Source organism: Colias eurytheme, chromosome 24 (assembly GCF_061535395.1).
Source record: "Colias eurytheme isolate Ceu_HAF_F1 chromosome 24, ilColEury1 Martin Lab GWU primary, whole genome shotgun sequence".
NCBI lineage: Eukaryota > Metazoa > Arthropoda > Insecta > Lepidoptera > Pieridae > Colias > Colias eurytheme.
Genome location: NC_143003.1, coordinates 526,244 through 551,999, shown reverse-complemented (window position 1 = coordinate 551,999; position 25,756 = coordinate 526,244). Strand labels below are relative to the sequence as shown.

General features: G+C 31.4%; 1 protein-coding gene across 4 annotated transcripts in view; it reads left to right on the top strand.

The window, feature by feature from the left end:
* Positions 1-1,210: 1,210 nt before the first annotated feature.
* Positions 1,211-25,756, top strand: part of sv (paired box protein shaven) — an 81,967-nt gene continuing 57,421 nt past the window's right edge. For all 4 annotated transcript variants that reach the window (XM_090115986.1, XM_090115984.1, XM_090115987.1 and 1 more), the window contains exon 1: positions 1,211-1,348. The gene's annotated coding sequence lies outside the window, so the exon portion shown is untranslated. The remainder of the gene's footprint in view (positions 1,349-25,756) is intronic.

Here is a 25,756-nt window from a genome sequence, read left to right as displayed (position 1 = left end):
GATAAAAACACATTGGTAGAGTTTAAAAAAACCTAGAACCTGATTTCAGTTTCCCATCTATCTATGTTTTAAACTGAACGTTGACGAATAAAAAACTTACCTGAAAATGAATAAAACTAAATTGTGTATGTGAAATAAAACTAAATTGTCCGTGGCCCAAAAGGGGACACATATATTTTTCTTAGGTAAAAACTTCAATAACTTCGATAAATGCGTAATAAACAATACATTGAGTTATGATTTGAACTTTGAGTTTAGCTATACGTAGAGACGTTCTGTTCGAATAGTGGGAAAAATAACTTTAGTAGTTCTGTGGTGACGATGTAAGTCATAGACGGGAAATATATTATTTGTATGTAAAATATTTACTATGTAGTAATAAAACGAATTTTTAATCTCAGTTGGTATTATTATTGTTGCAAGAGTTGTTAGACTGAAACTAAAAAAAAAAAATCCTATAATATTTATTTGTGAAATAGTCAATGTTTCTATTCGATCAACAACGAATATGTTCTACAATAAATGTTAATTTCAGAAAACTCTACATTCTTAAAAGGTAATAAATTATTGATATCGAATTTTTATTGAATCTATTCACAAATTTAGGTTTAAACACATAAAAAATCGGTGAAATGAGGAAACAAATGTTGATAAATATTTAAATTAAATAAGTGATTACAGCTTGTTAAAAACATTTTAGTAATTGGAGAACCGAAACACGAAGTAGGTAGCCTAAATACGTAGCACAGTTTTTCAGAAACAAAAATATTCGTTTTTACAAGAAAACTACAAAAAAAAGATATGAAAATTATTTAATTAATTCAGCCGGATAGTATATTTTTATTTTATTATAATTATATTGATATAAATATCTTCACTTTAATACTGCTATCATTCGACAGGTGTGGATACTAATAGGTAGAGATATACAACTAGAATTCAATTTATACTATTATAGCAAACACAATATAAATAATATTTGATTAATAGTACATACAAAACATATACCTTAGATATGCGTATTTTAATAGATACTAATGTTACGTATACATACTTATTACATCAAGAAAATTCTATAAATCAAAGCACAATACACACAAATCTGTACCATCAATTAGTTTTCCCCTTGAAGACTATCCCTAACCAAAAACTGTCATCATGAAGCTGCCTAATGATCGTTTTCCGTTAAGGTTTATATAAGTTGTGTCTGTGTGCGTGATGCGCAGGAGTGGCTGCTGTTCCACTCAGCCGCATTTGTGTTTCAAACGTCGCGCAACACAGACGTGCGCGTGAACAGTGTGTGTGTGTGTGCTTGTGTTAACTATTAGTGTGTTTTCGCTGTATAGAGGTATGTTTTTTTTGTTTGTCGAATGTGCGAGGCTTAGTACAGGATTCTTATTGGATTAAATTATATTTTTTATTGGATACAAAAGAGTGCTCTCGTTTAAGTCTTTTGTACGGGAGTCTTGGTCACTGAATGTGCGTAGAGAAATTATGGCATGTAAGTTGGGAACAATTTATTGTTATAAAATTCTTGTAGAGAAGAAATAGTTATGAAATACTATAAATTTATAACGATTAAATGTTTCGTATGCTCTATGTAACGACTCTAGATAATTTTAGGTATTGTTATCGTGACTGTGCTTTGGCCATGATTTTTTAATGCTTGAGGTTTTAAAGAGTACAATTTGATATTGAAATATTATTTCCTGGAATGGAAACTCTACATTTAAAATAACAATATAATCAAATACGTTTTCAATAATATATATTTTTCGTAGTCATTAACTGATAAAGAAAAAACAATTTTACAACATTATTAAAATATATTGTGTAGTAAAAAAGAAGAAAAACATGATGACACTAACTCTACATAATAACAATTAAACTTTCTTATACTTAAATTTAACCAAAATGGCGTCATTTAACATAATATTCGAAAAATCATAAATTAATTTAAAATGTATACTTCTGACAATAATTGTCTAATTAAGAATTAAACGCCGGAAAACACAGGTTTTCCTAATTTTCCGACCTGAAAATTTTTATTTAATTAATGAGTAACTTGCTATGCTTTTTAGTTTAATTTTATAAAGCAATTGCTTAAAAAACAAAAACAAATTAATAATTGTATATTATATGACATGAAAATAAGTTTAATGATAAAAATCGTATAAGAAATTAAATGTTCCAGAACTTACTAAAACTTAGCGTCGCCGTCGGCTTCAGGTTTTAATATTATAAGTTATTGGGTTTGAAATAATAGTGATGTTGATGATAAGCTCCTTTAAATCTATACCTACTAATATTATAAATGCGAAAGTAAGTTGTCTGTTACGCATTCCCGCTTAAACCTCTCAACCGATTTTGATACAATTTGGCATAGACAATCTTTAAAGTTTAAACCCTGAGAAAGAACATAGGCATACATTTTATCAAAACACCACGTAGGCGAAGCCGCGGGCGGAAGCTTGTAATTTATAAGCATAATACATTTTCTAAATAGTGAAAAAAATTAATTAAATGTAATAAATTAAACGTTTTAAATATTTTCATTATTTTTTTACTGTATATAATAACAAACGTGCCTCGTGAACGACGAGATTCGAACCCAAGCCTCATAAAAATACTACTTTAAAATAGTACCAAATATTATTTCTTAAACAATTTATATTTTATCAGAAATTGTAAATTTTATGAAGATATTTATGCAAATAGCACACTTTTAATTAACTACATATTTGTTTTATCTCAAGGTCTTTATTTGCATTAAATAGAAATTAAAATTTAGCAAAAACAAAATAAACATTTATAAAATATTGAACGTATAGGAGTGTATTTATTATTTATAGGTATCTTCTTCATATGACTGCACTATTGCAATAGATTATAAGAATTCTAGGATTAAAACAATATTATAAAAAGCCCGAATTAGTAATTATTTGAAGTTATTCATGATCTATTTGTCTACGAAGATTCATTCCGATCGGTAAAGTAGTTTTTGTGTGAAAGATTTACAAAGTTTATTTATATTTTGTAAGATTTATTTTTGAACGTATAACTACATACGTTTGAAGTATGTTGTACTTAATATTAAGTACTGTATATGCTTTAAAGGTTATAAGGCAGATGCATTTCACGACTTGTTTCATTGATTGATTTTCTGTAGGTACCTACTAGCTACTGTATGCGCATTATAACAGATGTCTATATATTTTTATTTCATTATGTAATTTTATTTTCATACTAATACATAAATTTATAAACAGTATACTAAGAAACAATATAGTTAAATATACATCCTTATAACTTAGTAATATCTTCTAGACAACCAAACCAAATTAATAAAAAACAAATATTTCTTGGTTTCCTCCAAGAATCCAGATATCTTCAAGTACCGTGTATAAAAAGGAAAAACATTATATCTACACGTTAAATAATACTTTTACTAACAATGTTTATAACCCAGTAAGTCCATGGGAATGTTCAAACAAAGTACAACCTAGACCTAGCCGTTCCCACACTTGAAGTGTTCAGATAAAATTGTCTTATGTAAGTTGTGAACGTTCTGACGTTGGAATCCGTTTTATGTGCCTTTAACTGATTGTCGTCTGTGTATATTTAAATATATTTATAAAGTTATTTTTATATAAATAATACCTAATATGATCACAGGTCTTTCAAACTATAATCGTTAAAAAACACATTGGTGCTTTTTATAGGAAATGACGGCAAAATTTGACTTAGGACCGATTTTTTAATGCTTGGATAAAACTTATTCGTCGAATAATGTATAACCCTACCATTTTAAAAACGTATTCTAATTGCCCGTATTTGACAGTTTATGTGACATTTTGATACTGTCGTGTAATACTTTATTGGACGGATAAGTTTTAACTTTTATCCAAGCATTGAAAAATCGAAAAATTGTATTTGAGATTATAATATTTGAAAAGTTACCTTTATTAAACTATTTACACATCATATTTTAAAATAATATTAAGGATTAAACATTTAACAGATAGTTGGACCATTCGAAAAGATTCTCGCAATGATAATTATCATATTTTCCTGTTTATGTCATTTCAAATTGTTAATAAAATGTACATTATTATCAGCAATGTAAAAACGTAAGTACTCCATAAGATTTACATCCTTAATAATTCGTAAAAATAAACTCATATTAGGTATAGGTACCTTTTGTAAATTCTTTAACGTTTTGGGTAAAATTTTGAGTCCTTTCTTTTAACTTTTCAGTTCCAATAATACTTATGTAGATATTACTATAGACTGAAAGACATAAAAAAAATGATTGAAATCTGTAGTCCTTTTGAAACAATAGAGCCACATTTATAAATTACCTAAGAAAACGGATCATATTTGCAAATGCAATAAGCTGTATTTCAATCATGGACCACTTGATATAATATATTGCTCCATGATTTAAATATAAAACCGTTTAAACGATACAAACTAATAGATACAATTGATACATTCATAATCTCGGTGGCAACACCTTTCCATCATTTTTTGTCGTTAAAAAGTAAAAAACACAACTCTATCACACTTTCTAAATACTCGTCGCATTTAGTACGACACGTTTAAGATGAACATTGAGACTTGTTTGAAGTATACATCAATATTAATCTGTTTATCGATAAAATTAAAACGATTTTTCTGATTGAATTAAAATGTAAAGCATATTTACTTAGTACATGGCCTTTCTTCTCAATTTTATGAATTCAAGAGTAGGTATAATTTTTTTATTAGAAAAAATCATTTAGTCACTGAATATATAGACAGATATATGTACGTAATATAAAAATGAAACCCGTTTTCCTTGTTCACGGCATCACGCGTAAACGGCTGAACCGATTTCGATAATTCTTTTTTTTATATTCCTTGAAGTACGAGGATCGTTCTTATGTAGAGAAAACGTAAATTTGTACCACGGGCGGAGCCGGGGCGGACCGCTAGTAGATATATAAATATGGTCTAGTAAGTTGAATCTCAAAAGAAATAAAAGAAATGGAAAGCACTAACTATAATAAAAGTACATTTCAATGTTAATAGTTAAGTTTAATTAAAGTACTACAGACTAATTTTATTGCACGTAAATGAGTATTTATCTACACGTATATAATACAGCTGAAGAATTTGTTTGTTTGGTTGCCCTGCTAACCTCTGGAACCACGGTCTGATTTGGAAATTATTTCACTGTTCGATAATCCACATATCGAAGAAGGCTAGGCTATATCATCATCATGTTAAGACCAATAGGATCGGATCACTGCGGGTAATACTGCGGGACATAAGTAGTTAACTTATAAAGTGTCAATTCTAAATTTGTGTAATATTGTAGAAGCAACTTCACACCATCCATTCGACTTGCAGCTAACTTCACACAAAACTTACTATTCACTAGAGTTAACGTTCTGTGCAGTCATTGTGTGGAACAAAATAGTGGCTTCCCTCCATTGGAGCATACGCCACGTGGTTGCTCAAATAATGAATAAAATTCAAACTAAATATAACCAGCTTTGTTTTGGTTATGACGTTACATTTCTGCAACACAAATTGCGGTTTTGTGACGTCATATTGAATAAAATTGCAACAAACTGAAGTTTATTTATTCACAAAAATATAGATAGATAAATAAGCAATATTGACAGTTTATTTTCTTTAAGATACGACCAAGGATACGAGATTATTTTTTGGAAATATTCTCTTTACATTTTTGGCTAATATACCAGCGTAATTGACCGCTAATTTGCATAAAATTAATTACCTTGGGTGATTCTCTTAGCATCTTTTTTAAACAATATTGAATAGTGAAGTACCTACTTATTCTAATTATAATTTTATATACGCTACAAGTACCTAAGCGAAGTATTTATTCAATTTTATACCAAAGTTTCAAGTAGTTACGCATTTTACGCAGTTTGTTGCTCTTCAATTAAAAGTCATACTTACAGAACGAATTTCCCAAAAACCTCACATTTAGAGATCAGTGTAGCATGAAGCATCTATAGCATGATAAAATATAGGTTTAGTATACAGGTATGGGTATAGAATGATAAGGGTATGGTATGAAATCGGTATGCTATATGGGTACGATATGGGTACAGGTATGATATGGGTACCGATATCGGTATATCATATTGTTTTTGCTTCCAAAACCTCGGCTAACAGTTTCTTCATCAATGAGAGGTCAGTACTATTTTGGATTGAGTGAACATGGGCAGTGTGTGGAACCTGCCTTGCTCCATTGGAGCATGCGCCACGTGCTTTGTGTTCTGTTATATTTTGATACGAATAAAATTGTATGGAACGTTTTTTGTCTGTGAGATTGATATGTTGTGTTTGAACTGGTGTTAAGCTTATGTTTTGTCGGAATAGGGGATGGTATCTGGATGAAGTTTGCTTCACGGATAGATGTTAGTATGGTTTAGCAGATAGGTTTCTGTACCTAATAGATAATCTACCAAGTGGAAGAAGCATTAATGCATTGGTTTTGTACTATATTAAAGTTTAGTAAGTTGTAGTAGCGATCATCTCCTTGATGTGGAGTTGTGGATTAGTGTGGAGTAATGGCTCTTGATTGACAGCAGAGACACTGGCTTCGCCGACGCAATCAAGACGATCTTGATTGACAGCAGAGACACTGGCTTCGCCGACGCAATCAAGACGATCCTGTGAAATAAAATTAATGTTATTAATTGAAATCTGGGTATAAAATATCGGCATAAATGTAGAATTAAAATATTTATTATAATTTTTGATAAAGCAGTTACAATATACAAATATTGTATGCATTTGATTTCACAAATTAAATGCTACGTAACTAAAGCGAAACTAAACAATCCTGTGAATCTTAACATCATTCTTAAAGTATAAAACTACAAATTATCCTAAAAACCTTTAAGTTAGTGTTGCGCAAGTGCCCAGTAACCTTGCGAGTAATCGACATCGATAAAAAACCTATTAGCCAACTATCGACCTCTGTTTTTTAAGGGATGTGCTGATGGTCGATTTTTTTACCTTTTCATTTGGGATTAGGGTCATTTTATAAACCAGGGCAGGTCCGTGACTTTAATTTTAAATTTAATTGAAACGACAATATGATCTTGGTGTAAGTTAGAAATTCGGATACGTCGGTACATTAGTTTGGGGTTTATATGACTTCTTAAACTCTTACGCTGGTTTAGAAATACTGTATAGATTGGTGTGAAATTATAAGAATTATAATACTAGAACTTTATTATTATTTCTTATATAATTTAGTTACAATACATATTAAGATAAGTAGCAACCTTAAAATGTACAGAAATGTAGAGTCGTCGAGATGAAATATATTTTTGTTCCGTCGCAACAAATTCAACAGAATCGATTTACAGCATAAGTAATTTAATAATATGCTTGAAGAACATAATATTGGAGGTATATATACAACTAGCTGTACCCCGCGGTTTCACCCCCCGTGGCTCCGCTCCTGTTGGTCGTAGCGTGATGATATATAGCCTATAACCTATAACCTTCCTCGATAAATGAGCTTTCTAACACCGAAAGAATTTTTTAAATCGGACCAGTAGTTCCCGAGATTAGCGCGTTCAAACAAACAAACAAACAAACTCTTCAGCTTTATAATATTAGTATAGATAGTATAGATTATTCTACCACGTGATATACGCGATCTAAGTGTAGTTTCTACCACGTTATTACTACGTCAAAGAAAACTTAATAGTACGTTTACAAATTTTTAAATACGCGGTAAACTTAAATCCCATTAAAATGGAATAGAAACGGTCGATTTTGTCAAATATCCAAGCAAGGTTAGGCCAAGTTCACACAAGCTGAGGTCGATCATTGTCCACGCTTATTTGAGTAAGAATTATTTAATTATATTTTGTTATGGATTAAAATAAGATGACATTGATGATTTTTTTTAATTCACGGTACTGAAGGGCGTTTAATTGTTTATTTATTTGTATTAGTTAAACTATGATAATTGTGAATTAGATTCTAATTCGTAATGAAATTTAAAAATAGGAAAACATGCACAATAAGTCTATTTTATAATTTATCATGTGAAATGATTAACAAAATGAGAGTGAATATTTGCGAGGTAATTTTATTGCAAGAAGTACTTAGTTGAGGTATAGACATTAGACACATAAATTGGTTTTCATCAAAGATTGAACTAATGGGTGAGCTAAATTTTAAAGAAAGAGAATATCTAACCTGTGTGTTCAAAAAAAGCATACGTGAAACGACGACAGCTTTATGCTATACCAAAATACCTACATTGATGGTAAACTATTCAGTTATTTTTGTTATTTTTGACACATAATTACACAAGCAGTAAATAGCTATTAACAAGCTACATAAACCAACATTACTTTACAACAATAAAATCTCATTAAAATAACAATTTAACATCCATAATTAATGATCAAATCCAGACAATAAACAAAATTATTCGAACAATGGCGGCCGCTCTAAAAACCGTCATTACATCCTTTCCTGAGGGAAATCCATTTTGGCTCGCTCCCATTTCCCATGCCTCCACAATGCGCAGGCGCAGACAAAATGGCTGCCGCTGACGTCACTCCGGAAACGGCTCCGTTTTGAATTTGGAACGGTCGAACGAGCAATGGCGGAACATCCGGCGAAGACGTTACAATGAGCGCGCGATCAGATCTAGTTTGTCGTCTTAATTTATATGCAAATAATTGTGGCTTAATTTTTTGCGGCTAATATGAAACTTGTTATTATCTGAACCATTATATGTTCCTATAATTATTATGAGTAAATCTTGTTTAACTTTTTCTGAACGTGTGCTTGAAAATGAAGGAAAAAAATTGCTTTTGCGATTTATAACAATGAACCAGTTGTATCTTTAGCACTCTATATTATTATTTAACTTTGTACAATATTAAAATGTATACAAGGAGAAGAGAAACCCATTTTAAATAATTACTAAAGTTCTTTAAATTAAATTTCCTGCTAGGCTATTAAAGTATGATTTTATGAAGAAAAACATAAGAGCAGTATACAAGATTTTTCTTTCAAATAAAAACTAATTTTTGTCAGTTTATCCATAAAATGATACGAAAATACTGCATCGGTAGTCGTGTGAAGTTCCGATACAAGCAATAATGATTTGAAATGGTAAACAGACCGCTAATCGCTGTGGTTACGTGTAGGGATGTGCGCTATTATCGACAGAGTCGATAATTTAATTTTTACAAGGAATGTTATGGATTAGTTGACAGACATATAATTGGAATTAAATAAAAGTCAAATTACATATGTGTTGATTACTTAAATATAATAATATTTAACTACTACACTATTATACCTACATTTATCAGTGAATACACTAGGTATATCAACAAAAAATACATGAACCAATTTTATAACATTTTCATGCTTTAAATGTAGAGCAAGTCCCTTTTTTACAGCAAAATTTGTTATTCACCCGTATCGACCAATTCAACGTCGAATTCAATAACGATTTATTGCAATTATCGATAAGAATGCAAGCATCACTAATCAATACGAACGGTGGCTCTTTTAGAAATAGAAAACTCAATATTAGGTTTCGAATCCATTTATAATTTTATTTCGTTCGAACGGTAGTAATGACATTATTATTTAAATGAAATAAACATACAAAAAGTGATGCGGTTTTGAAAGGAACTTAAATGGTTTTAAAGCGAGATTTAAAACTGAATACGATACTTTATAATATTATTGAGAAAAGACGTTTTAAAGTTTATTTAGTACTAGCTTTCCACCCGCAGCTTCGCCCGCGCAGTCAAAGAAAAACCCGCATAGTTCCCGTTCCCGTGGGATTTCCGGGATGAAACCTATCCTATTTCCCGGAGTAAAAAGTAGCCTATGTCCTTTCTCGGGTATCAAAATATCTCTATACCAAATTTCATGCAGATTGGTTCAGTAGTTAAGGCGTGATTGAGTAACAGACAGACAGACAGAGTTACTTTCGCATTTATAATATTAAGTATGGATTCAATACTTGAAGTTATGTGTAAGACATTTGGCCAGCACGTTAATTTTTAGTATAAAATAGGTATTACAATATACTACATAGAGGGAAAAATGTAGGTACTGTGAAAATGTTCAAAACCTGTTTATTAGACGATGATTACGTAAAATATTAAATGGGCAATGAGTATAGCGAAGAAGTCACGTTTTAAATTGTTTTAAATACTTTGAATGGTAACATAACTAAGGAGACTCTCCTCAATATAGTTTTGAGTTTGATCCCTTCAAATTATTGTATCAAAACAAAGAATAATAACTGTCTTTAAGGGCCGATTTTTCAATCCATGGTTAAAACTTATTCGCCCAATAAAGCATTACTCGATAACATTAAAATCATGTCACCCGTAAACTGTCAAATACAGGCAAAGAATACATTTTCCAATTGGTAGTTTAATACGTTATTCGACGAATAAGTATTAGCCAAGGATTGAAAATCAGCTCTAGCCTCTAAATTTACTTTTATTGTCAAAGAATTACAACTACGGTTGTGACTTGTGAATGAACTCTAACACCTGTTTTTTTTCAACGCTAGTGTAAAACAAATGCTAGAAAAAGGGCGCCAAAACAAAAGTTTAAGGAGAGTATCGACTATCGAGAACAATGGGACAAAGGTAACGAGAGACGGACAGACAGACTGACCGCATCCGCCACCTGTACCCAGTATCAAGTGATTTTAGAGACAATCACTATGAAACCACAGATCTATACAACACATATACATTATACATGAATAGGTTTATACAACAAATGTACTGATTTTTTTAAAGTGAAACTTTTATTACATCGTCTCAAGCTTTTTGGTCTGTGTAGCGCATGTCGCGTGACGGTCGGCTGCCGAGTAGGTATAAAGCAGTGTTCGGAAAGTTTCACTTTTACCGTGGTTTCATAAAACCACACAACATTTTTTTACAAAACTGGTTTTTTTTTCAAAAGTACAATTAACTAGGTATGATTGAAATTTGAAATTACATTTATATGTACTCGTTAATCTATGAAGGTATATAAAACTGTGAATTTCGGTTAGATACAGATATAGCTATTAATATTTAGGGTCAACTTTCAATGTATCATTCGCATATAGTATTGTTTACTAAAGTTTTGGTAAGAGTGGGTCACTTTTTGCACGCCTCATAAGCGAAGCGTTGAGGTGGGTACTACTGTCACTTCGCGCAAAACATCTGATTTTTCAAACTTAAAATGTCTTTATGTATCATACATTGCACTTGTAAGATAATACATACACACACATATTAAGAAAAAACACTATTTTTAACGTTCATGATATTTTTGATGTAATTTTTGTTATTTAAACTAGTTAAAAAACAGTTTAAAAAAGTTCTGTCTTGGACGTCCGTGTGTCTGTATGTGCGGATCCTTTTTCTTGTTAACACGATAGCGACCGAAATACTTTACTAATCGAGTCTTTTTTTTTCTCTTACGCTTGAGTATGCTCAGGAATAGAACCCTTTCATTTTTCAGGGTCTGATTCGATGTGGTTTAATTGTTATTAAATAAACAAAAATAATAATTAATAAATATTTATTAAAAAAAAATTATGAGGCGTGCACTTTTGGATTTTCCAAATTATTTATAAGTTCCTAGTGTGATACGGGTCAGTTCTGTGCCGGTTTGACACCTTCAAATCAGTCCACTATGCTATACCGATATAATATTACTTCGGGAATCGAAACTAGGACCCCTTGGATCATTGTTACATTAACCACTAAACCGAAATGGCGGTTTTTATTATTATAACATGAACATTAAGTCAATGTATGAAGCATTGCTTCAATATCAGGATATTTTAGCTCAATTATTACATTAGGAAGAGTCATTATTATAAGAAATGCATTTTAGAATCACGCTGTCTCAGTCGTGACCTAGGTTTTCACGGTCCAGTGGAATCTAAGTCATATTTTTCAGAAATCTAAAAAAACCTAACCTAGAAATTATATTTTATTTAAAGCATCTTCCATGAGGAATATATCTTATATTGACCCAGCATTTCGGTAACCTAGATAGACATAAATATGTTTTTAAACGATCTTAATAATAATAATAAAACAACTAATAAAATACATAAAACGACAGCACAAACTTCGATAAACTTAAAACTGTAAATAGTTTAGTCGATTGATAACTCTTAGTAAATCTTCGCACAAAACGAGCTTTTAAAAGATTTAACAGCTTTTATCTCCATTCATATAACGGCAACTATTCACCGCAAAGTAATTTTAATCTTATTATCTTTATGGGTATTAATATGCTAGAGTTCCAAAGTTCCAAGTCCAATTACATCATTTTTGACATACCTACGTGACACACACACACACAAACATCACAAATTAAACTTTTAATCGTAATATATATATAAATCTCGTGTCACAATGTTTGTCCTCAATGGACTCCTAAAACACTTAACCGATTATAATAAAATTCGCACACCATGTGCAGTTCGATACAACTTGAAAGATAGGATAGTTTAAACATGTAGGTACCACGGGCGAAGCCGGGGCGGACCGCTAGTTTAAAAATATATTTAAAGCCATTTCGGCATAAGTAATACAGACAAACAAGAAATAAAACTTTAACCATAAAAATATATAAAACCATAGCATTATCTAGAGAGCGTCTAGCCTAGGGCTACATCTGCGAGACCTAGATTCACAAATACTTAGGTATTCAGCTCCGCGGGCGACACTTTCTTTAGCGAAGTCTAAATAACGTTTTGTTATTTTACTATCTATTTATAAGTACTATAGTTAGTAACTTTGTGTTTTAGGTTCGAGTTTTGGTTATGACAAAAAAGAATAACAATAAGTATTTGTTTATTTTCTATAAATAAACTAAAACTCCAACATTTATTCATTCATTATAATTGACCACCGTTTATAAAAGCTGTTTCAAACATAAAGTATCTAGTAAATTTACTATATTATTTTAAATAGGTACTTATATAAATAAGTTAACAATAAAATAACATTTTAAATAAACATAAACAGATAAGAACTATGAAGGTTTCAACCAGAAATACCTAGGTTTTAATCATTAATTATTCAGATACTGAGACAAAAAACTAGGAATAAAAGATACTTCCTTACAATTACCGTTAGACTACTGTTGAAAAACTGCAACGAATTTTTAAACAATCGTCTTTTCGTTTTACGTATTGACGGATTCTCATAATATACATAATTTAAATATAATGCAATTAGGTGATATTTAAAAGATTATTGTAATTTATGAAAAGTAAATGATTGATAAACAATAAACATGACTAGTTTAAATTGAACTATATCTCTTTCATATTTTACCAGTTTTGTTTATTTAATTCATTAAATTTACTCAAAACAAAAAAAAGAGCGTGTGTGCCGAACTCACCCGTGTGCGGGTGAGAAGTGAAACTAGCAAGATTCAAAAATAAAAAATATCAAAATTGTCGCCTTACTCTATGACATGACGGTATGGCCATGACGGGACTTTGAAATTTTACTCTCAACGCGCCTAAAGAAGCAATTAATTAATCTCATTCATTTAATTTCGTGAATTTCATCCAATCGCGTGTCACTTTCGCGTGACTAAACATTCTAAAACATAAGTTCACATTCTTGTTCAATAAATAATTTATAATATTGTGTACAATGTCAGTTGTTTACTTCGAGCTAACGAGGAAGTAAAACAGCTGATTGTAACTGTAGTAACGGAAAGTGGACACCTGACTGAGGGACGGTTTGACCTTAAGAAAAAGTTCTTATAAGCTCTGATAAAGGATCGTGTGTCTATGTTTCCCGCCAAAATTGAATCTTCGTTCGACGTTCTGTAATTTAAAATTCGAATATGTTATTAAAAAATATATTGAAGAGCTTAGTTGAAGAGAAATAAAATAGCGAACTGTCATTCGAGAAATACCGTGGTTTTGGAAAAATAGTTTAAAATGTAATGAAATAAAATTTGATATAAATTCTTATATCTATCAAATTGAGATAATTTGAAAATAATTACGCTAAAACCTCTAGATTTACAATACAATGCCATTAAACAAATATAAAAACAAATATCTCTACAATTTATAGAACGTCATCCAATCTAACAATTTCCCGCCAAATCCTCAACCGCCAAAATAATTACAGACAGTTTTTATTTCCCTATCATTGTCATCGCAGGAAATGACTTCACCCCTTGTAATTGGGCATAGCACCACGCGTCGGCATTTGAATGAAGCCTGCATTATCTATGCTTTTTATAAACTTTTTTCCAACTGTCAATCGGGTTTTTGACAGTGAAAGTGCTTTAAACATAGACAAGAGTGATCATAGACAATATTATGAGTTCTATTTTGTCTATCAAAGCTCAAAAAATCTAAATATCTATACTATCGAATTCAAATTGTGGACAATGATATTATGTTTTATAACTTAGAGACGTAAATTTCATTTGAAACGATAAAAACCTGTATTGTTAATTATTCCAGTCATTGGTATTTTCTATCAAACATGCATATAAGGACTCTGATCAAGGAATAATGATGTAAAAAACACAGGCATTATTTAACTTTTAATTGACCTCGTCATTAAAGGACGTTGTTATTAAATTTATTGCTCTAGTTTTTGGCTTACTTGTAACGTATGGGATTGATGGATTTTATTTTCAACAAAAACGTCTTTCGACTTGTGACTACTCACACAAAAAAGTGGCACCAAAATTTAACATTTCGATGTTCTACATTAAAAAAAAAACTAATTATAGACGCTTAATTTTTAAACTTCGAATTTCCACAACTTTTTTTAATCATTCTACGTCATTGATTCCACGTGGTCAGTTATTAGAATAGTTTAACCTCGCTTGACATTTGCAATGTGGCCAGCTATAAAAAAAATCACGCGCCCCTTCAAGTGGCAACACCTGTAGTGTACTTGGAGTTTCTTCAACGGTTGCTGCCCTTTCACGGGGCAATGACATTTCATGTACGATTTCAGTTAGTTAGTGTTATTTATTCGTTTATTAAATAGTAGATCTGATTAGATAATAATATCTACTATATAATATTATAAATGCGAAAGTAACTCTGTCTGTCTGTCTGTTACTTAAACCTCTCAACCGATTTTGATGAAATTTGGCACAGACAATCTTTAGACCCTGAGAAAGAACATAGGCTACCTTTTATAAAAACACCACGCGGGCGAAGCCGCGGGCGGAAGCGAATATGTATATATACATATTTGGTACGTGTATAAATAAAAGTTGTTTCTTTTTTATTTAAGCGATTGTTCGAAGTCTAGTTGAATTAATGAAATTGTATGTTTTATGAAGATTTTGAAGGTTTTCGATGAGTAATATTTTTGTAAATAAATGAGTTTTCGTTAGAGTAATAGGTCGAGGTTGGAGAGTTAAGTTGAAAGATTTTCTAGAAGCTTTTTAAGCTCATTGGAGAAGTTATGAAATATAATTTTAATTAAGTACATTCATGTTTAATGTTCATTTACCTTAATGCTGATCTTAAATAGAACTAGGGGCTGCAAATATTCGATTAAAATACAGGATATAAACGTATCCGAGAACAAAATTATATCCAAATTCGTTCATCCGTTTCCGTGTTTCCGTATATTTTTAACAAATTATGATATGAGCGTTTATTGAACTGTGTAAATTCCACATAACCTTACACTAAAGTATAAAATAGTAAAAAAATTCCCGCGCTTTTCATTGTGGGGTGGTTTTTAAATTCAAATAATATGCAAATGAATATATATATTACCGTGACAGGTGTTGGATTTATGTGTGAATTTTTATTCACTTGTAACGCCATTTAATAATGGTCATTATGTCGCTTTATGAGCTTAACAATGAGCTATCGGTTTGGCAAAATTTATCGGTACTGGTTGAGCCGCTTCTATACGATAATTATATTTTGGAATACTTAACTCATAATCGTATTTTATAGAAAAAGAGTAAATGTTTTCTAATCTAAACTATAGGGAAATTTCTAATTATTAAATTGCCCCGGCTTCACCCGTGGTACCTAACTACCTACATGTTTAAACTATCTTATCTCTCAAGTTGGATCGAATTGCACATGGTGTGCGAATTTTATTATAATCGGTTAAGTGGTTTAGGAGTCCATTGAGGACAAACATTGTGATACAAGATTTATATATATATTAAGAATATATTATATTAAGATAAGATAGATTATCTACGTAACTTCAACGATCCCTATTTCATGTATACGTTAAAAATAGAATTTAAATAACTTTAAGGAAGTCGTTTGCATCTCCCATTATAATACAAAAGCTATTATAGAATATTAGGGTCTGTCCGTATGTCGCGTGCCGTTGTATCAGGTGTTTGGTATTAGGGGATTATCTCTTCTTGAATATTTTATTGTTTATAAAACTTTTTTCTATGATAACTTTATAAATATCCGTTGGAAAGATCAAATAAACGTTTTAATTGAAGCACTGGTATTCTTATTATGGGTAAGTATGTATTTCTGGACGTCATAAAAATAATATAACATATATCAATTATACATACTATACATACATACATGTAATTATAGCAGTTTTTGGCTCTATTTCAGTTCAAATTCAAGTATAGGGACCCTATAATATTACCAAAAGCAATTCAAAATACATATTATGTTTTATAACATTATTAAAAAAACTGTAAAAATGAAGTAAAAGTGAATTGGCGCCAAATGCACTAACGTTAATAAGCTTGGCCGTTGGCCTCTGCCATTGATACAGGGTGAAAGGGTTAAACACGTTTATAGGGGTAACATGTATTCCCTTAATGACATAGGTTTTTATATTTTCTTGAATATCCGTTACTATAATTTATAGATATTATTTTGAATAACTTAACATTTCATTTACTATAGGTAATCAACATTCATATTTTTTAACTAACTTTTGCTCTAAAACATTTAAAAAGTTATTAAGTACCAATTTGTATATTATGTATTTAAAATCTATTTGAAATTCCAATTTTTCCGAAATCAGAGCTGGCCGCAAATAAAAAAATGACACTTGTGAATCTTAGCTCTATACAGATTAAAAAAAAAATCAGTGCTGGCCGCAAATAAAAAAAAACATGACACGTGTGAATCCTAGTTCTAATCTAATCCTACAGGTTAAAAAAGAAAAAAAGTGACGTTTAGGCGCGAGCACGTGTCCGTTACGTCAGGTGCCGCCCCCGCAGGTGCAGGGTGCTCCTGTCAGCTGATTGTCATCTGCTATGCTGATTTCTAAACGGAACTATAGATTAAACATAATTGTATCAGCCCTATCTGTTTCGTCGATTGTGTGATATCATTTTTATTGTTCTTAAAGAAGGTCGATCGACTTATGATTTTTTTTTTAATTTGGAACATAATGTGGTTTAATGGATCGAGTTGATTGACTGAAAAACTTGAAGGATAAAAAAATCGTTAAGTTCAGTGGCAGTAACTTACGTTACTTTAACATTATTGTTTTTTACGAAAAAAACAAACATAAATGACGTTAGATATGGCGGGAAAGCACATTGTGACGCACGTGCTACGTCACAGGTGTGATAGCAGGTGTAACGACCTAAGTGTTAAGACGTTAACGAATTCATTATTTAATAATTAATTGATACACACATACAAATACATTTATACAAATACTGATACAAATAGATTAATTAATAAGAAACTCAATATTTTTATATTACCTACACTAGCTTTCAGCCCACGGCTTCGCCCGCGTTTTCAAAGAAAAACCTGCGTATCTGCCGTTCCCGTGGGATTTCCGGGATAAAACCTAGCCTATATTTTAATCCAAGTAACCCTCTATATGTGTGCTAAATTTCATTGTAATCGGTCTAGTAGTTTATGCGTGAAAACCATACATACATACATATCTAAACATAATTACAAACCTTTCCTCTTTATAATATTAGTATAGATAGGTACAGGAAAAAAATTAATTAGTATTTTACTAAGGCTGTCTAGAAAATGCTATCAGCTGTGAGGTCATTCAACCGGTAATTATCCATTATAGAACAATTAAAGAAAACGCGATGAAAATTATCATGAATAATGTTACTGATTTGGGTCTTTCCTTCTTGCAAATTGCCATAGAGCAAAGAAACATAGGTTTTTAGATTACCTATGCCTATTCCCTGTATTCTGTAGGAACTTACATACTTGATGTTACACCCAATAGGCAGCTCTTATTTGATAGACAAATATTAACAGTAGGTACCTAAAAGAACCTAACACTTATAATATGACTCTTCATTTTGTATCGGGCTGAAATTTGGCATGCAGGTAGATGTTAGGACGTAGGCATCCGCTAAGAAAGGATTTCCCGAAATTTTTGCGGGATCGGAGAAAAACGGGGATGCACGTACAAAGTCGTGGGCGGAAGCTAGTATTTTATAAAGTTCCCGTCACGTATGGTGATGATAATATATCCTTGTTTTCATATTACAATGCGGATCTGTCGATTCTATGTTTCATCGCGATACATGCATTGGAGCGCAGGTAAATATAATTTAAATCGACGATCAGATTGTTTTTTCAAAACTACAATGAATAAAACTGACTTCTGAGTCACAGTTAGTACAGAAGTCAAGGTCACAGCAAGGTTAAACGTGTGTTCATACGATAAGGTTTTTAGTCATTCTATATTTTCCTAGGTACAAAAACTATTAACTAAAATATACATTGAGATATAACTTTACATGTAGAGATACTACTTAATTACTCTGTAATATGATGATTTAAAAAGCTCATCTGAAAGTGTTCTAAGCCTTAGGTATATAGGTAGTATAGAAGGTGGCGTACAGATGTATGTATGCTTAGATCTTTAAAACAACGCAAAGTATTTTGATGTGATTTTTTTAATTGATAGTGTTTTTCGAAAGGTTTAAGTACAGTAAACAAAGCGAAGACGCGGGCGGTAAGCCAGTTTTAAAGCAAAGGTTTTTCACTTGTCCATTTTCACACTAAAAACTTCACTTCCTCTAAAACAAGATGGCGCTGTTTCATTCAAAAACTATTACCTCATCGCGCATAGCAGCTATTACCATAAGAATCAGTATCATTATTTCCCACGCCGCCAATGCTAAGGTCATGCGAAATGTGTTATGTCACATTGTATAAGCGTGAAAGGAAAAGGCACTTTCATTGAACTAGCTTTAGAAGGCTTAATCACTGTTAAAAATGATTTAAAAAGTGAACTTATTTATATTACCTATACTTGCAATATTATATGCTCTGTAAATAGCGCGCTGAAACATCACTTTGACACATCTTATTTGTAGTGTTACGTAATACCTACTTCTAGGGGAAGTATTCTAAAATATTATGAGGAGATGAAATAATTATTGAAATGTGTATTCTATACTAGGATCGTCACTTTACGTTTACATTAAAATTTGATGTAAAATCTCACCTACGTTCCACTACACGTATGATTGTGTTGTAATAAAAATGGTCTCTAAATGGTCACTAAATGGTCAGATTGACTTAATTTGATTAAGTGTATCTTCATTAATATTCGCGATACGTGACGTATCGCGATCAAACGTAACATATTCGACAAATCTAGGTACGCTGAAGGTGGCTGAAGGTAATACGTAAGCCACTGTATAGGTATGTAGTAGGCAGTAGCTTCAATATCAAATTAAGTCAATCTGACCATTTAGTGACCATTTAGAGACCATTTTTATTACAACACAGGCTTACATTCCATTACGATAGACAAGTTATGGCAAAAACAGACTGAAATCAGTTCATCCCGTGCCAAGCTGCATGAAAAAATATTCAAAAATGTTACTAACAAAACCCTCGAGGTTCATATAATCGGATAGTCACATAATCTATAAACAATGGTAGCAAATAAAAACGTTCTATTTCCCATATTATCAATGTCTAGGTCATGAGAAATATGCACAATGGCATATTATATCATTTATAATACATTCTCTTTAACACGTGGTTTTATAAAATGTCTGGTGCGTAATAAATAATTACTGAAAAGATAGGATCCTATAACACGGAATTATCTGTGTAATTACCTTTGTTACATATTTAAACGAGTTTTCGTAGTTAGTAAAATGCTAAATTATTTTATGCTTGCTTACAAAACTCTATGATAGAGTTTCAGGATATGTTTATAAACGCATTGATAGTCTAGGTATTTCAGATTTGAGTACGTTATATCCCAACTTACGATATTATAAATGCGAAAATGTATGTTTGTCTGTCTCTTCTTCACTAAACCGATTTGTATTAAATTTGGTACAGAGATAACTCGAGACCGGAGAAAGAGCAAGGATAGGTTTACTATCCGGATGTGGGCGAAAAGCTAGTGTTTTCATAAAATAATACTTGTCATTTTAACTAACAGATATATTGAAAGCGGTCCTATCTAGAATTTGTTAATAAAACCTGATAGAGATGAAAATGAAATCAAATTGCGACACAAATAAAAAATGCATAATTGAATAATTTCGTCATGCTCCCTAAATTAAATACTACCAAGTTAATACAATTTCACACATAAATTAGCGTGGGTAAGCATGTATTAAAATGCCACTTGACGGAAATCGAGTTTATTATTCAAATAGGGGTAGTAATGGTCACGCGAGGGATTGACCATCGGTATGTAGGGGGTTGTTTTACTATTGTAACTAGAAAGTAAAGTATTTTTAGTATACAGGGTGTCCCACTATTGGTATACTAAGCGCGAAGGGACTTGTAGTTTTACATACACTGATCACGTAAAAAATACTTAAACAACAAAATTACGTCAAAAATTTTTTGCTAAATTTTTCCTGAAAATCCATGTTTTCTTCTCTAACTTCGCGCAGCCGGCATATACCGCTTCTCTAATATGAGCATTTTTTCTATGAAAACATAATCTTAACGATAGCTCACGTGCTGGTGGCAAAGTTGGGCGGGTTGCTTGTTAGAGGTGTACGCATAGAGTTTTAAGAATTCATCTATTTGAAAAAAAATGCGTCTGGAATTTTAAAAGTATTTTTTACGTACTCAGCGTATGCAAAACTATAACCTCCTTTGAGCTTAGTATACCAACAGTGGGACACCCTGTATAGGTACTTGTGTGAAAACTGCTGTGTAGGTTTGTTAGTCAAAATCGGGATTATTTATGTGTTAGTAACTCCATAAATACATTTTTTCACCAGCAGAAAGCTTGTATTTATGAGATGATAAAACTGGGCAGATTATAAATATCACTTTCTTTTGCATGTACATGAGACAATTGCATTTCACATCTATTTACTGTAGAAATTTAAAGTACATAACCCCTTTGTAAATTGTTTTATTCAGGTATTTTAAGATATTGCATAGCTTCTATCGCGGGCCTTGAGCGCGGGCACCGAATCCAGAAATTCCGTAACGAAAACACCTCACGCTCCCCACTCCGACGGGCACGGAGGTGTGGCTGGAAGGCATGCTATGCAATAGCTTCACCGCGGCAGTCCCCGAGTGCCACACGTCTTTTTTTCATCTTATATGTGGATCAAGGACCACCCAAAAACAAACATTAAATGAAAACTATCAATTTTTACATCGATCGTTGAATGTATTCATTATTCAGTATTCAGGTGCATCAATAACCATATTATAATAAAATGTATTATCTATGTAATTTCCTTAATTTCGTATTCGATATTATAATTTGCGATTACCGATCGAGAGTCCATAGTAACTCGAAAGGGGGTTAATCGTGGTGCGCTTACGCAGGGGTCACGCAGCAAATCTACTGGAAAATTACCATTGTTTACAAAATGACTTATTTTTGTACGTTTTTCATCGAAATTTTCACGCACCAATAGTAATTGCAGCCCTCGTTATATTTTATGAAACAATTTAACGTTTATCCTATCTTGTGGAATGTTTCTAATTATAAATTGGTTTGAAATAATAAGATGATAGTTATTATTATATGCAGACTATAGACAGTGTGATATAGTGATTCAAGAGGAAGGTTTTAGTATATAATTTATTATGTTTTAGACAAAGCGGGCGAGGCCGCGGGCGGAAAGCTAGTTGTTTAATAAAGAAATTATTATCAGATTTTCAATTCAATACCAACATAGTTTTGTTAGATCTTCCTCCCGCAGGCAACGAAATATATGAATCAATGCAGAGTATAGAGTTTGACTAAGGGCCGATTTTTCAATGCTTGGATAAAATTTATTCGTCGAATAATGTATGTATAAAACTACCATTTTAAAAACGTATTCTAATTGCCCGTATTTGACAGTTTACGTAACATTTTAATATTATCGTGTAATATGAACTTTATTGGACGGATAAGTTTTATCCAAGCATTGAAAAATCGGCCCTAATTTTAATAGGTAGGTACATTTATAATTGTCAGTCTTTTCAGTTCATTAATTTTTAGCATTCGTGTTTTATTCTTGCCCCTAAAATCGAAGAAATGAAATAAATAAAAAGAAAATAATGTTATTTTTATAATATGTTGTTTCCTTGCTATATATAAGCACGATTTAGAAATTTTGACAAGGTATCATACAATGAAAATCACAAAGCATTCATAAAATTAATTTATCTATATATTTAATGGCTTTTTGTATTTGATAGGATGTACATAAATAACAACGGGTTTTACGAGCTTGTCGGATAAGTGGATAGGGTGTGTATACGTTTTGTTTTATTGGGGATTTTTTTTCTTTTACATTTACCGGTAAATTTACTGAAAATATGTAATTCGAAATTTATAATACGTTTTTGTTACTAAAGCTATGAAATCAAAAATTCATGCAGATTATTTTCATATTCTTCATAGTGTAGTGATACTGATGTCTGAATCACTGTATAAGAAATAGTACAGCTATGGCTAGGGTCAACAACTGTAATCAAAAAGATTGATAGAAGGTCATGCAATACATAAACAATTAAAATATTATATGTACTTGTCATTTGTAAAATGATTCTTAAAAATTAAAACTCTCAAAGTAAGCATAACTTCTCCTACTTCGGGAACATATTTTAAATAATAATAATTACCTATTTAATTTTAACTCTACGTAGATAAATGACCTGTAGATACTTTATTCCCATTATAATTTCAAATTCTACATCACAACTGTATCCTAAATTAACAGGTCACCTTGTTACTGTGTTCAGTTATAATAACTGTTATTTTTATTTCAAAAATATCCCAAATTATCATCATTTATGGTCACAATGTTCATAATTAAATATACCTTTGTCTACATTTCGGCTGTGAGTCAATCGCTCGGTTCAATGTCATTGCTTTTTGTCAACGTGAGAACCGCCATCTTGTTTTATTCTCTACAGATAATGTGAGGATGTTAATGAATTTGTTAGGAACTAACTTATTGACCCGGCTTTGCTTGAGTTGACATGGAATAAGAAAAGATAACTGGTGTTACCTACTCAAAAGATTTTCGCTCGGTTAGGTTAGCTACGGGGGCAGAGCTAGTATGTAAAAATCTTATTACATACTAGCTGTTCCCCGCGGTTTAACCCGCATTGCTCCGCTCCTGTTGGTCTCAGCGTGATGATCTATACATATAATAAAATCGTAGGAAAGTCAAAACTGTACATTGAATGTTTTTTTAAAAGAATACATAATCCATGATCTATAATCGATATAGAAGCCAAAAATATAGTTTTTAGAATTTTTGTCTGTTTGTCTGTTTGTCTGTTTGTCTGTTTGTCTGTATGTTTGACCGGGCTAATCTCGAAAAGTACTGCATAGATTTACTTCAAATTTTGCATGAATATTCCTAAGAGGTCGGGTGAGGCTATAGGCTACAATTTTACTCTCAACGTGCCTAAAGAAGTTTTACTTCAAGAACATATTATACTTATATTTTAATGCTATTTAAAAGTTGTTTCCTTATAAGTAATGCTATAGCGACACTGTCATCTTTAGATATGTTTGGTACGTTTCTGTGATCTGTGTTTGGTACTGACACGCCGTGGTGGTGCAACATCGCGGGCAGTGGTAGAAAATAATATGTTAAGAAAGGGCATAGGGTACTTTTTACCATGGGAAAACTATCCAATGTCACTTTTCCACGCGGACGAAGTCGCGGGCACAGCTAGTATACAATATTATAGCCTATAGCCTTCCTCGATAAATGGGCTATCTAACACCGAAAATTTATTTTCAAATCGAACCAGTAGTTACTGATATATGCGCCTTCAAACAAACAAACTAAATTAAAATATTAACTCTTCAGCTTTAAAATATTGATATAATATTAGGTAAGATTATATTCCTACCGATCATGAAATGGCGGATTTTAATTTTAATAATGTTTTTCAATGTATCGATTTTCCTTTCCATAAAATTATCTAATTTGATAACTTATATAAATATAAGCTTATCAGTTATCCGTAAAGTCGTGATTTTTAATTTTATTTTATTTATAACTTTGTACAAAATAAAACTGAATTACATTTTTTACAACTCAGACCCTCTATTAGGATCTTGTCACATCATTATATCGCTAATGCGTGAGAAAGCGCAGTCAAATTGTCACCCATAGATTTATACACGATTACTACTTACAAATTTATTTTTTTATTTGTATTTTAACACCTAATTTTGAGATAAACTTAGTATGGGACGGGAAGAGAGGTTAGTATCCGAGAAAATTAAACATGTAGGTACCTAATATAGACGGTGGTGATCGTAATAATTTATATTTACCTATACGAACAGAGAAAAAGAATATTTAAATAAATAAATGAATATTTCAGGACAATTTTCACACACGGCACGATCTGATCCCATACTAAGCTTTCGCTTGTGTTATGGAAACCAGATAAACATACATACATAATTTTTAAATAAATACTTATATAGATAATTAACACCCAGACACAGAGCAAACATCTATGTTCATCACATAAATATTTGCCCCGGGTGGGATTCGAACCCACCACCTCTGGCTTGGAAGGCAGGGCCACTACAAACCAAGCCAACCGGTCAGTCAGGTATTATTTGTGACTACGAATACTAAGTAGGTATCCTAAATATCCTAAAACTCTCTAATGATAAAAACTCTATGGAAAGAAGATCGATAATTGCTTGAATAATTTTTTGCAATTTTTTTTTGTCTTTAAATTTCGGCACAGCCACGCCTCATCTTCTAGTGAAAAAAAAACGTACAATTAAGTTCTGACAAATCGTAATTATTCTATGTATTTATTATACACATATAGACGTAAATAATTTGATAGTCATCAACAAGATTCACATCAGCGGACGTGTGAATGGGCCGGGTTTACGTGGTATTTATCGTTAAGATATATCTCGGGATATAAGTAAAAAAAAATTAATGAAAACATGTTGTATTTAAAAAATTCGAAAATGAAATGTATAGGTATGAAGTTTGTTTAAGTTTTAAATGTTTGACACATTATGTAAATGGTAAAAAAAACGATACTAGAATAATAGATAGTAGAGAAATCCCGAATTGTTGCCTATTCAGGAGTAGGTTAATGTCGATACGGTGATGGATCGCATATTCGACTAGCAATTGAGTTCGAAATCATCAATATTTATTTTGTTTTATACAAAGTTATAATATGTATACAAATAGAAACATCTATTTATGTATTTATTTACGCAGATACTGTTTTATCAACTAAAATATTATATCGTAAGACGTATCCTTAATAAGTTAT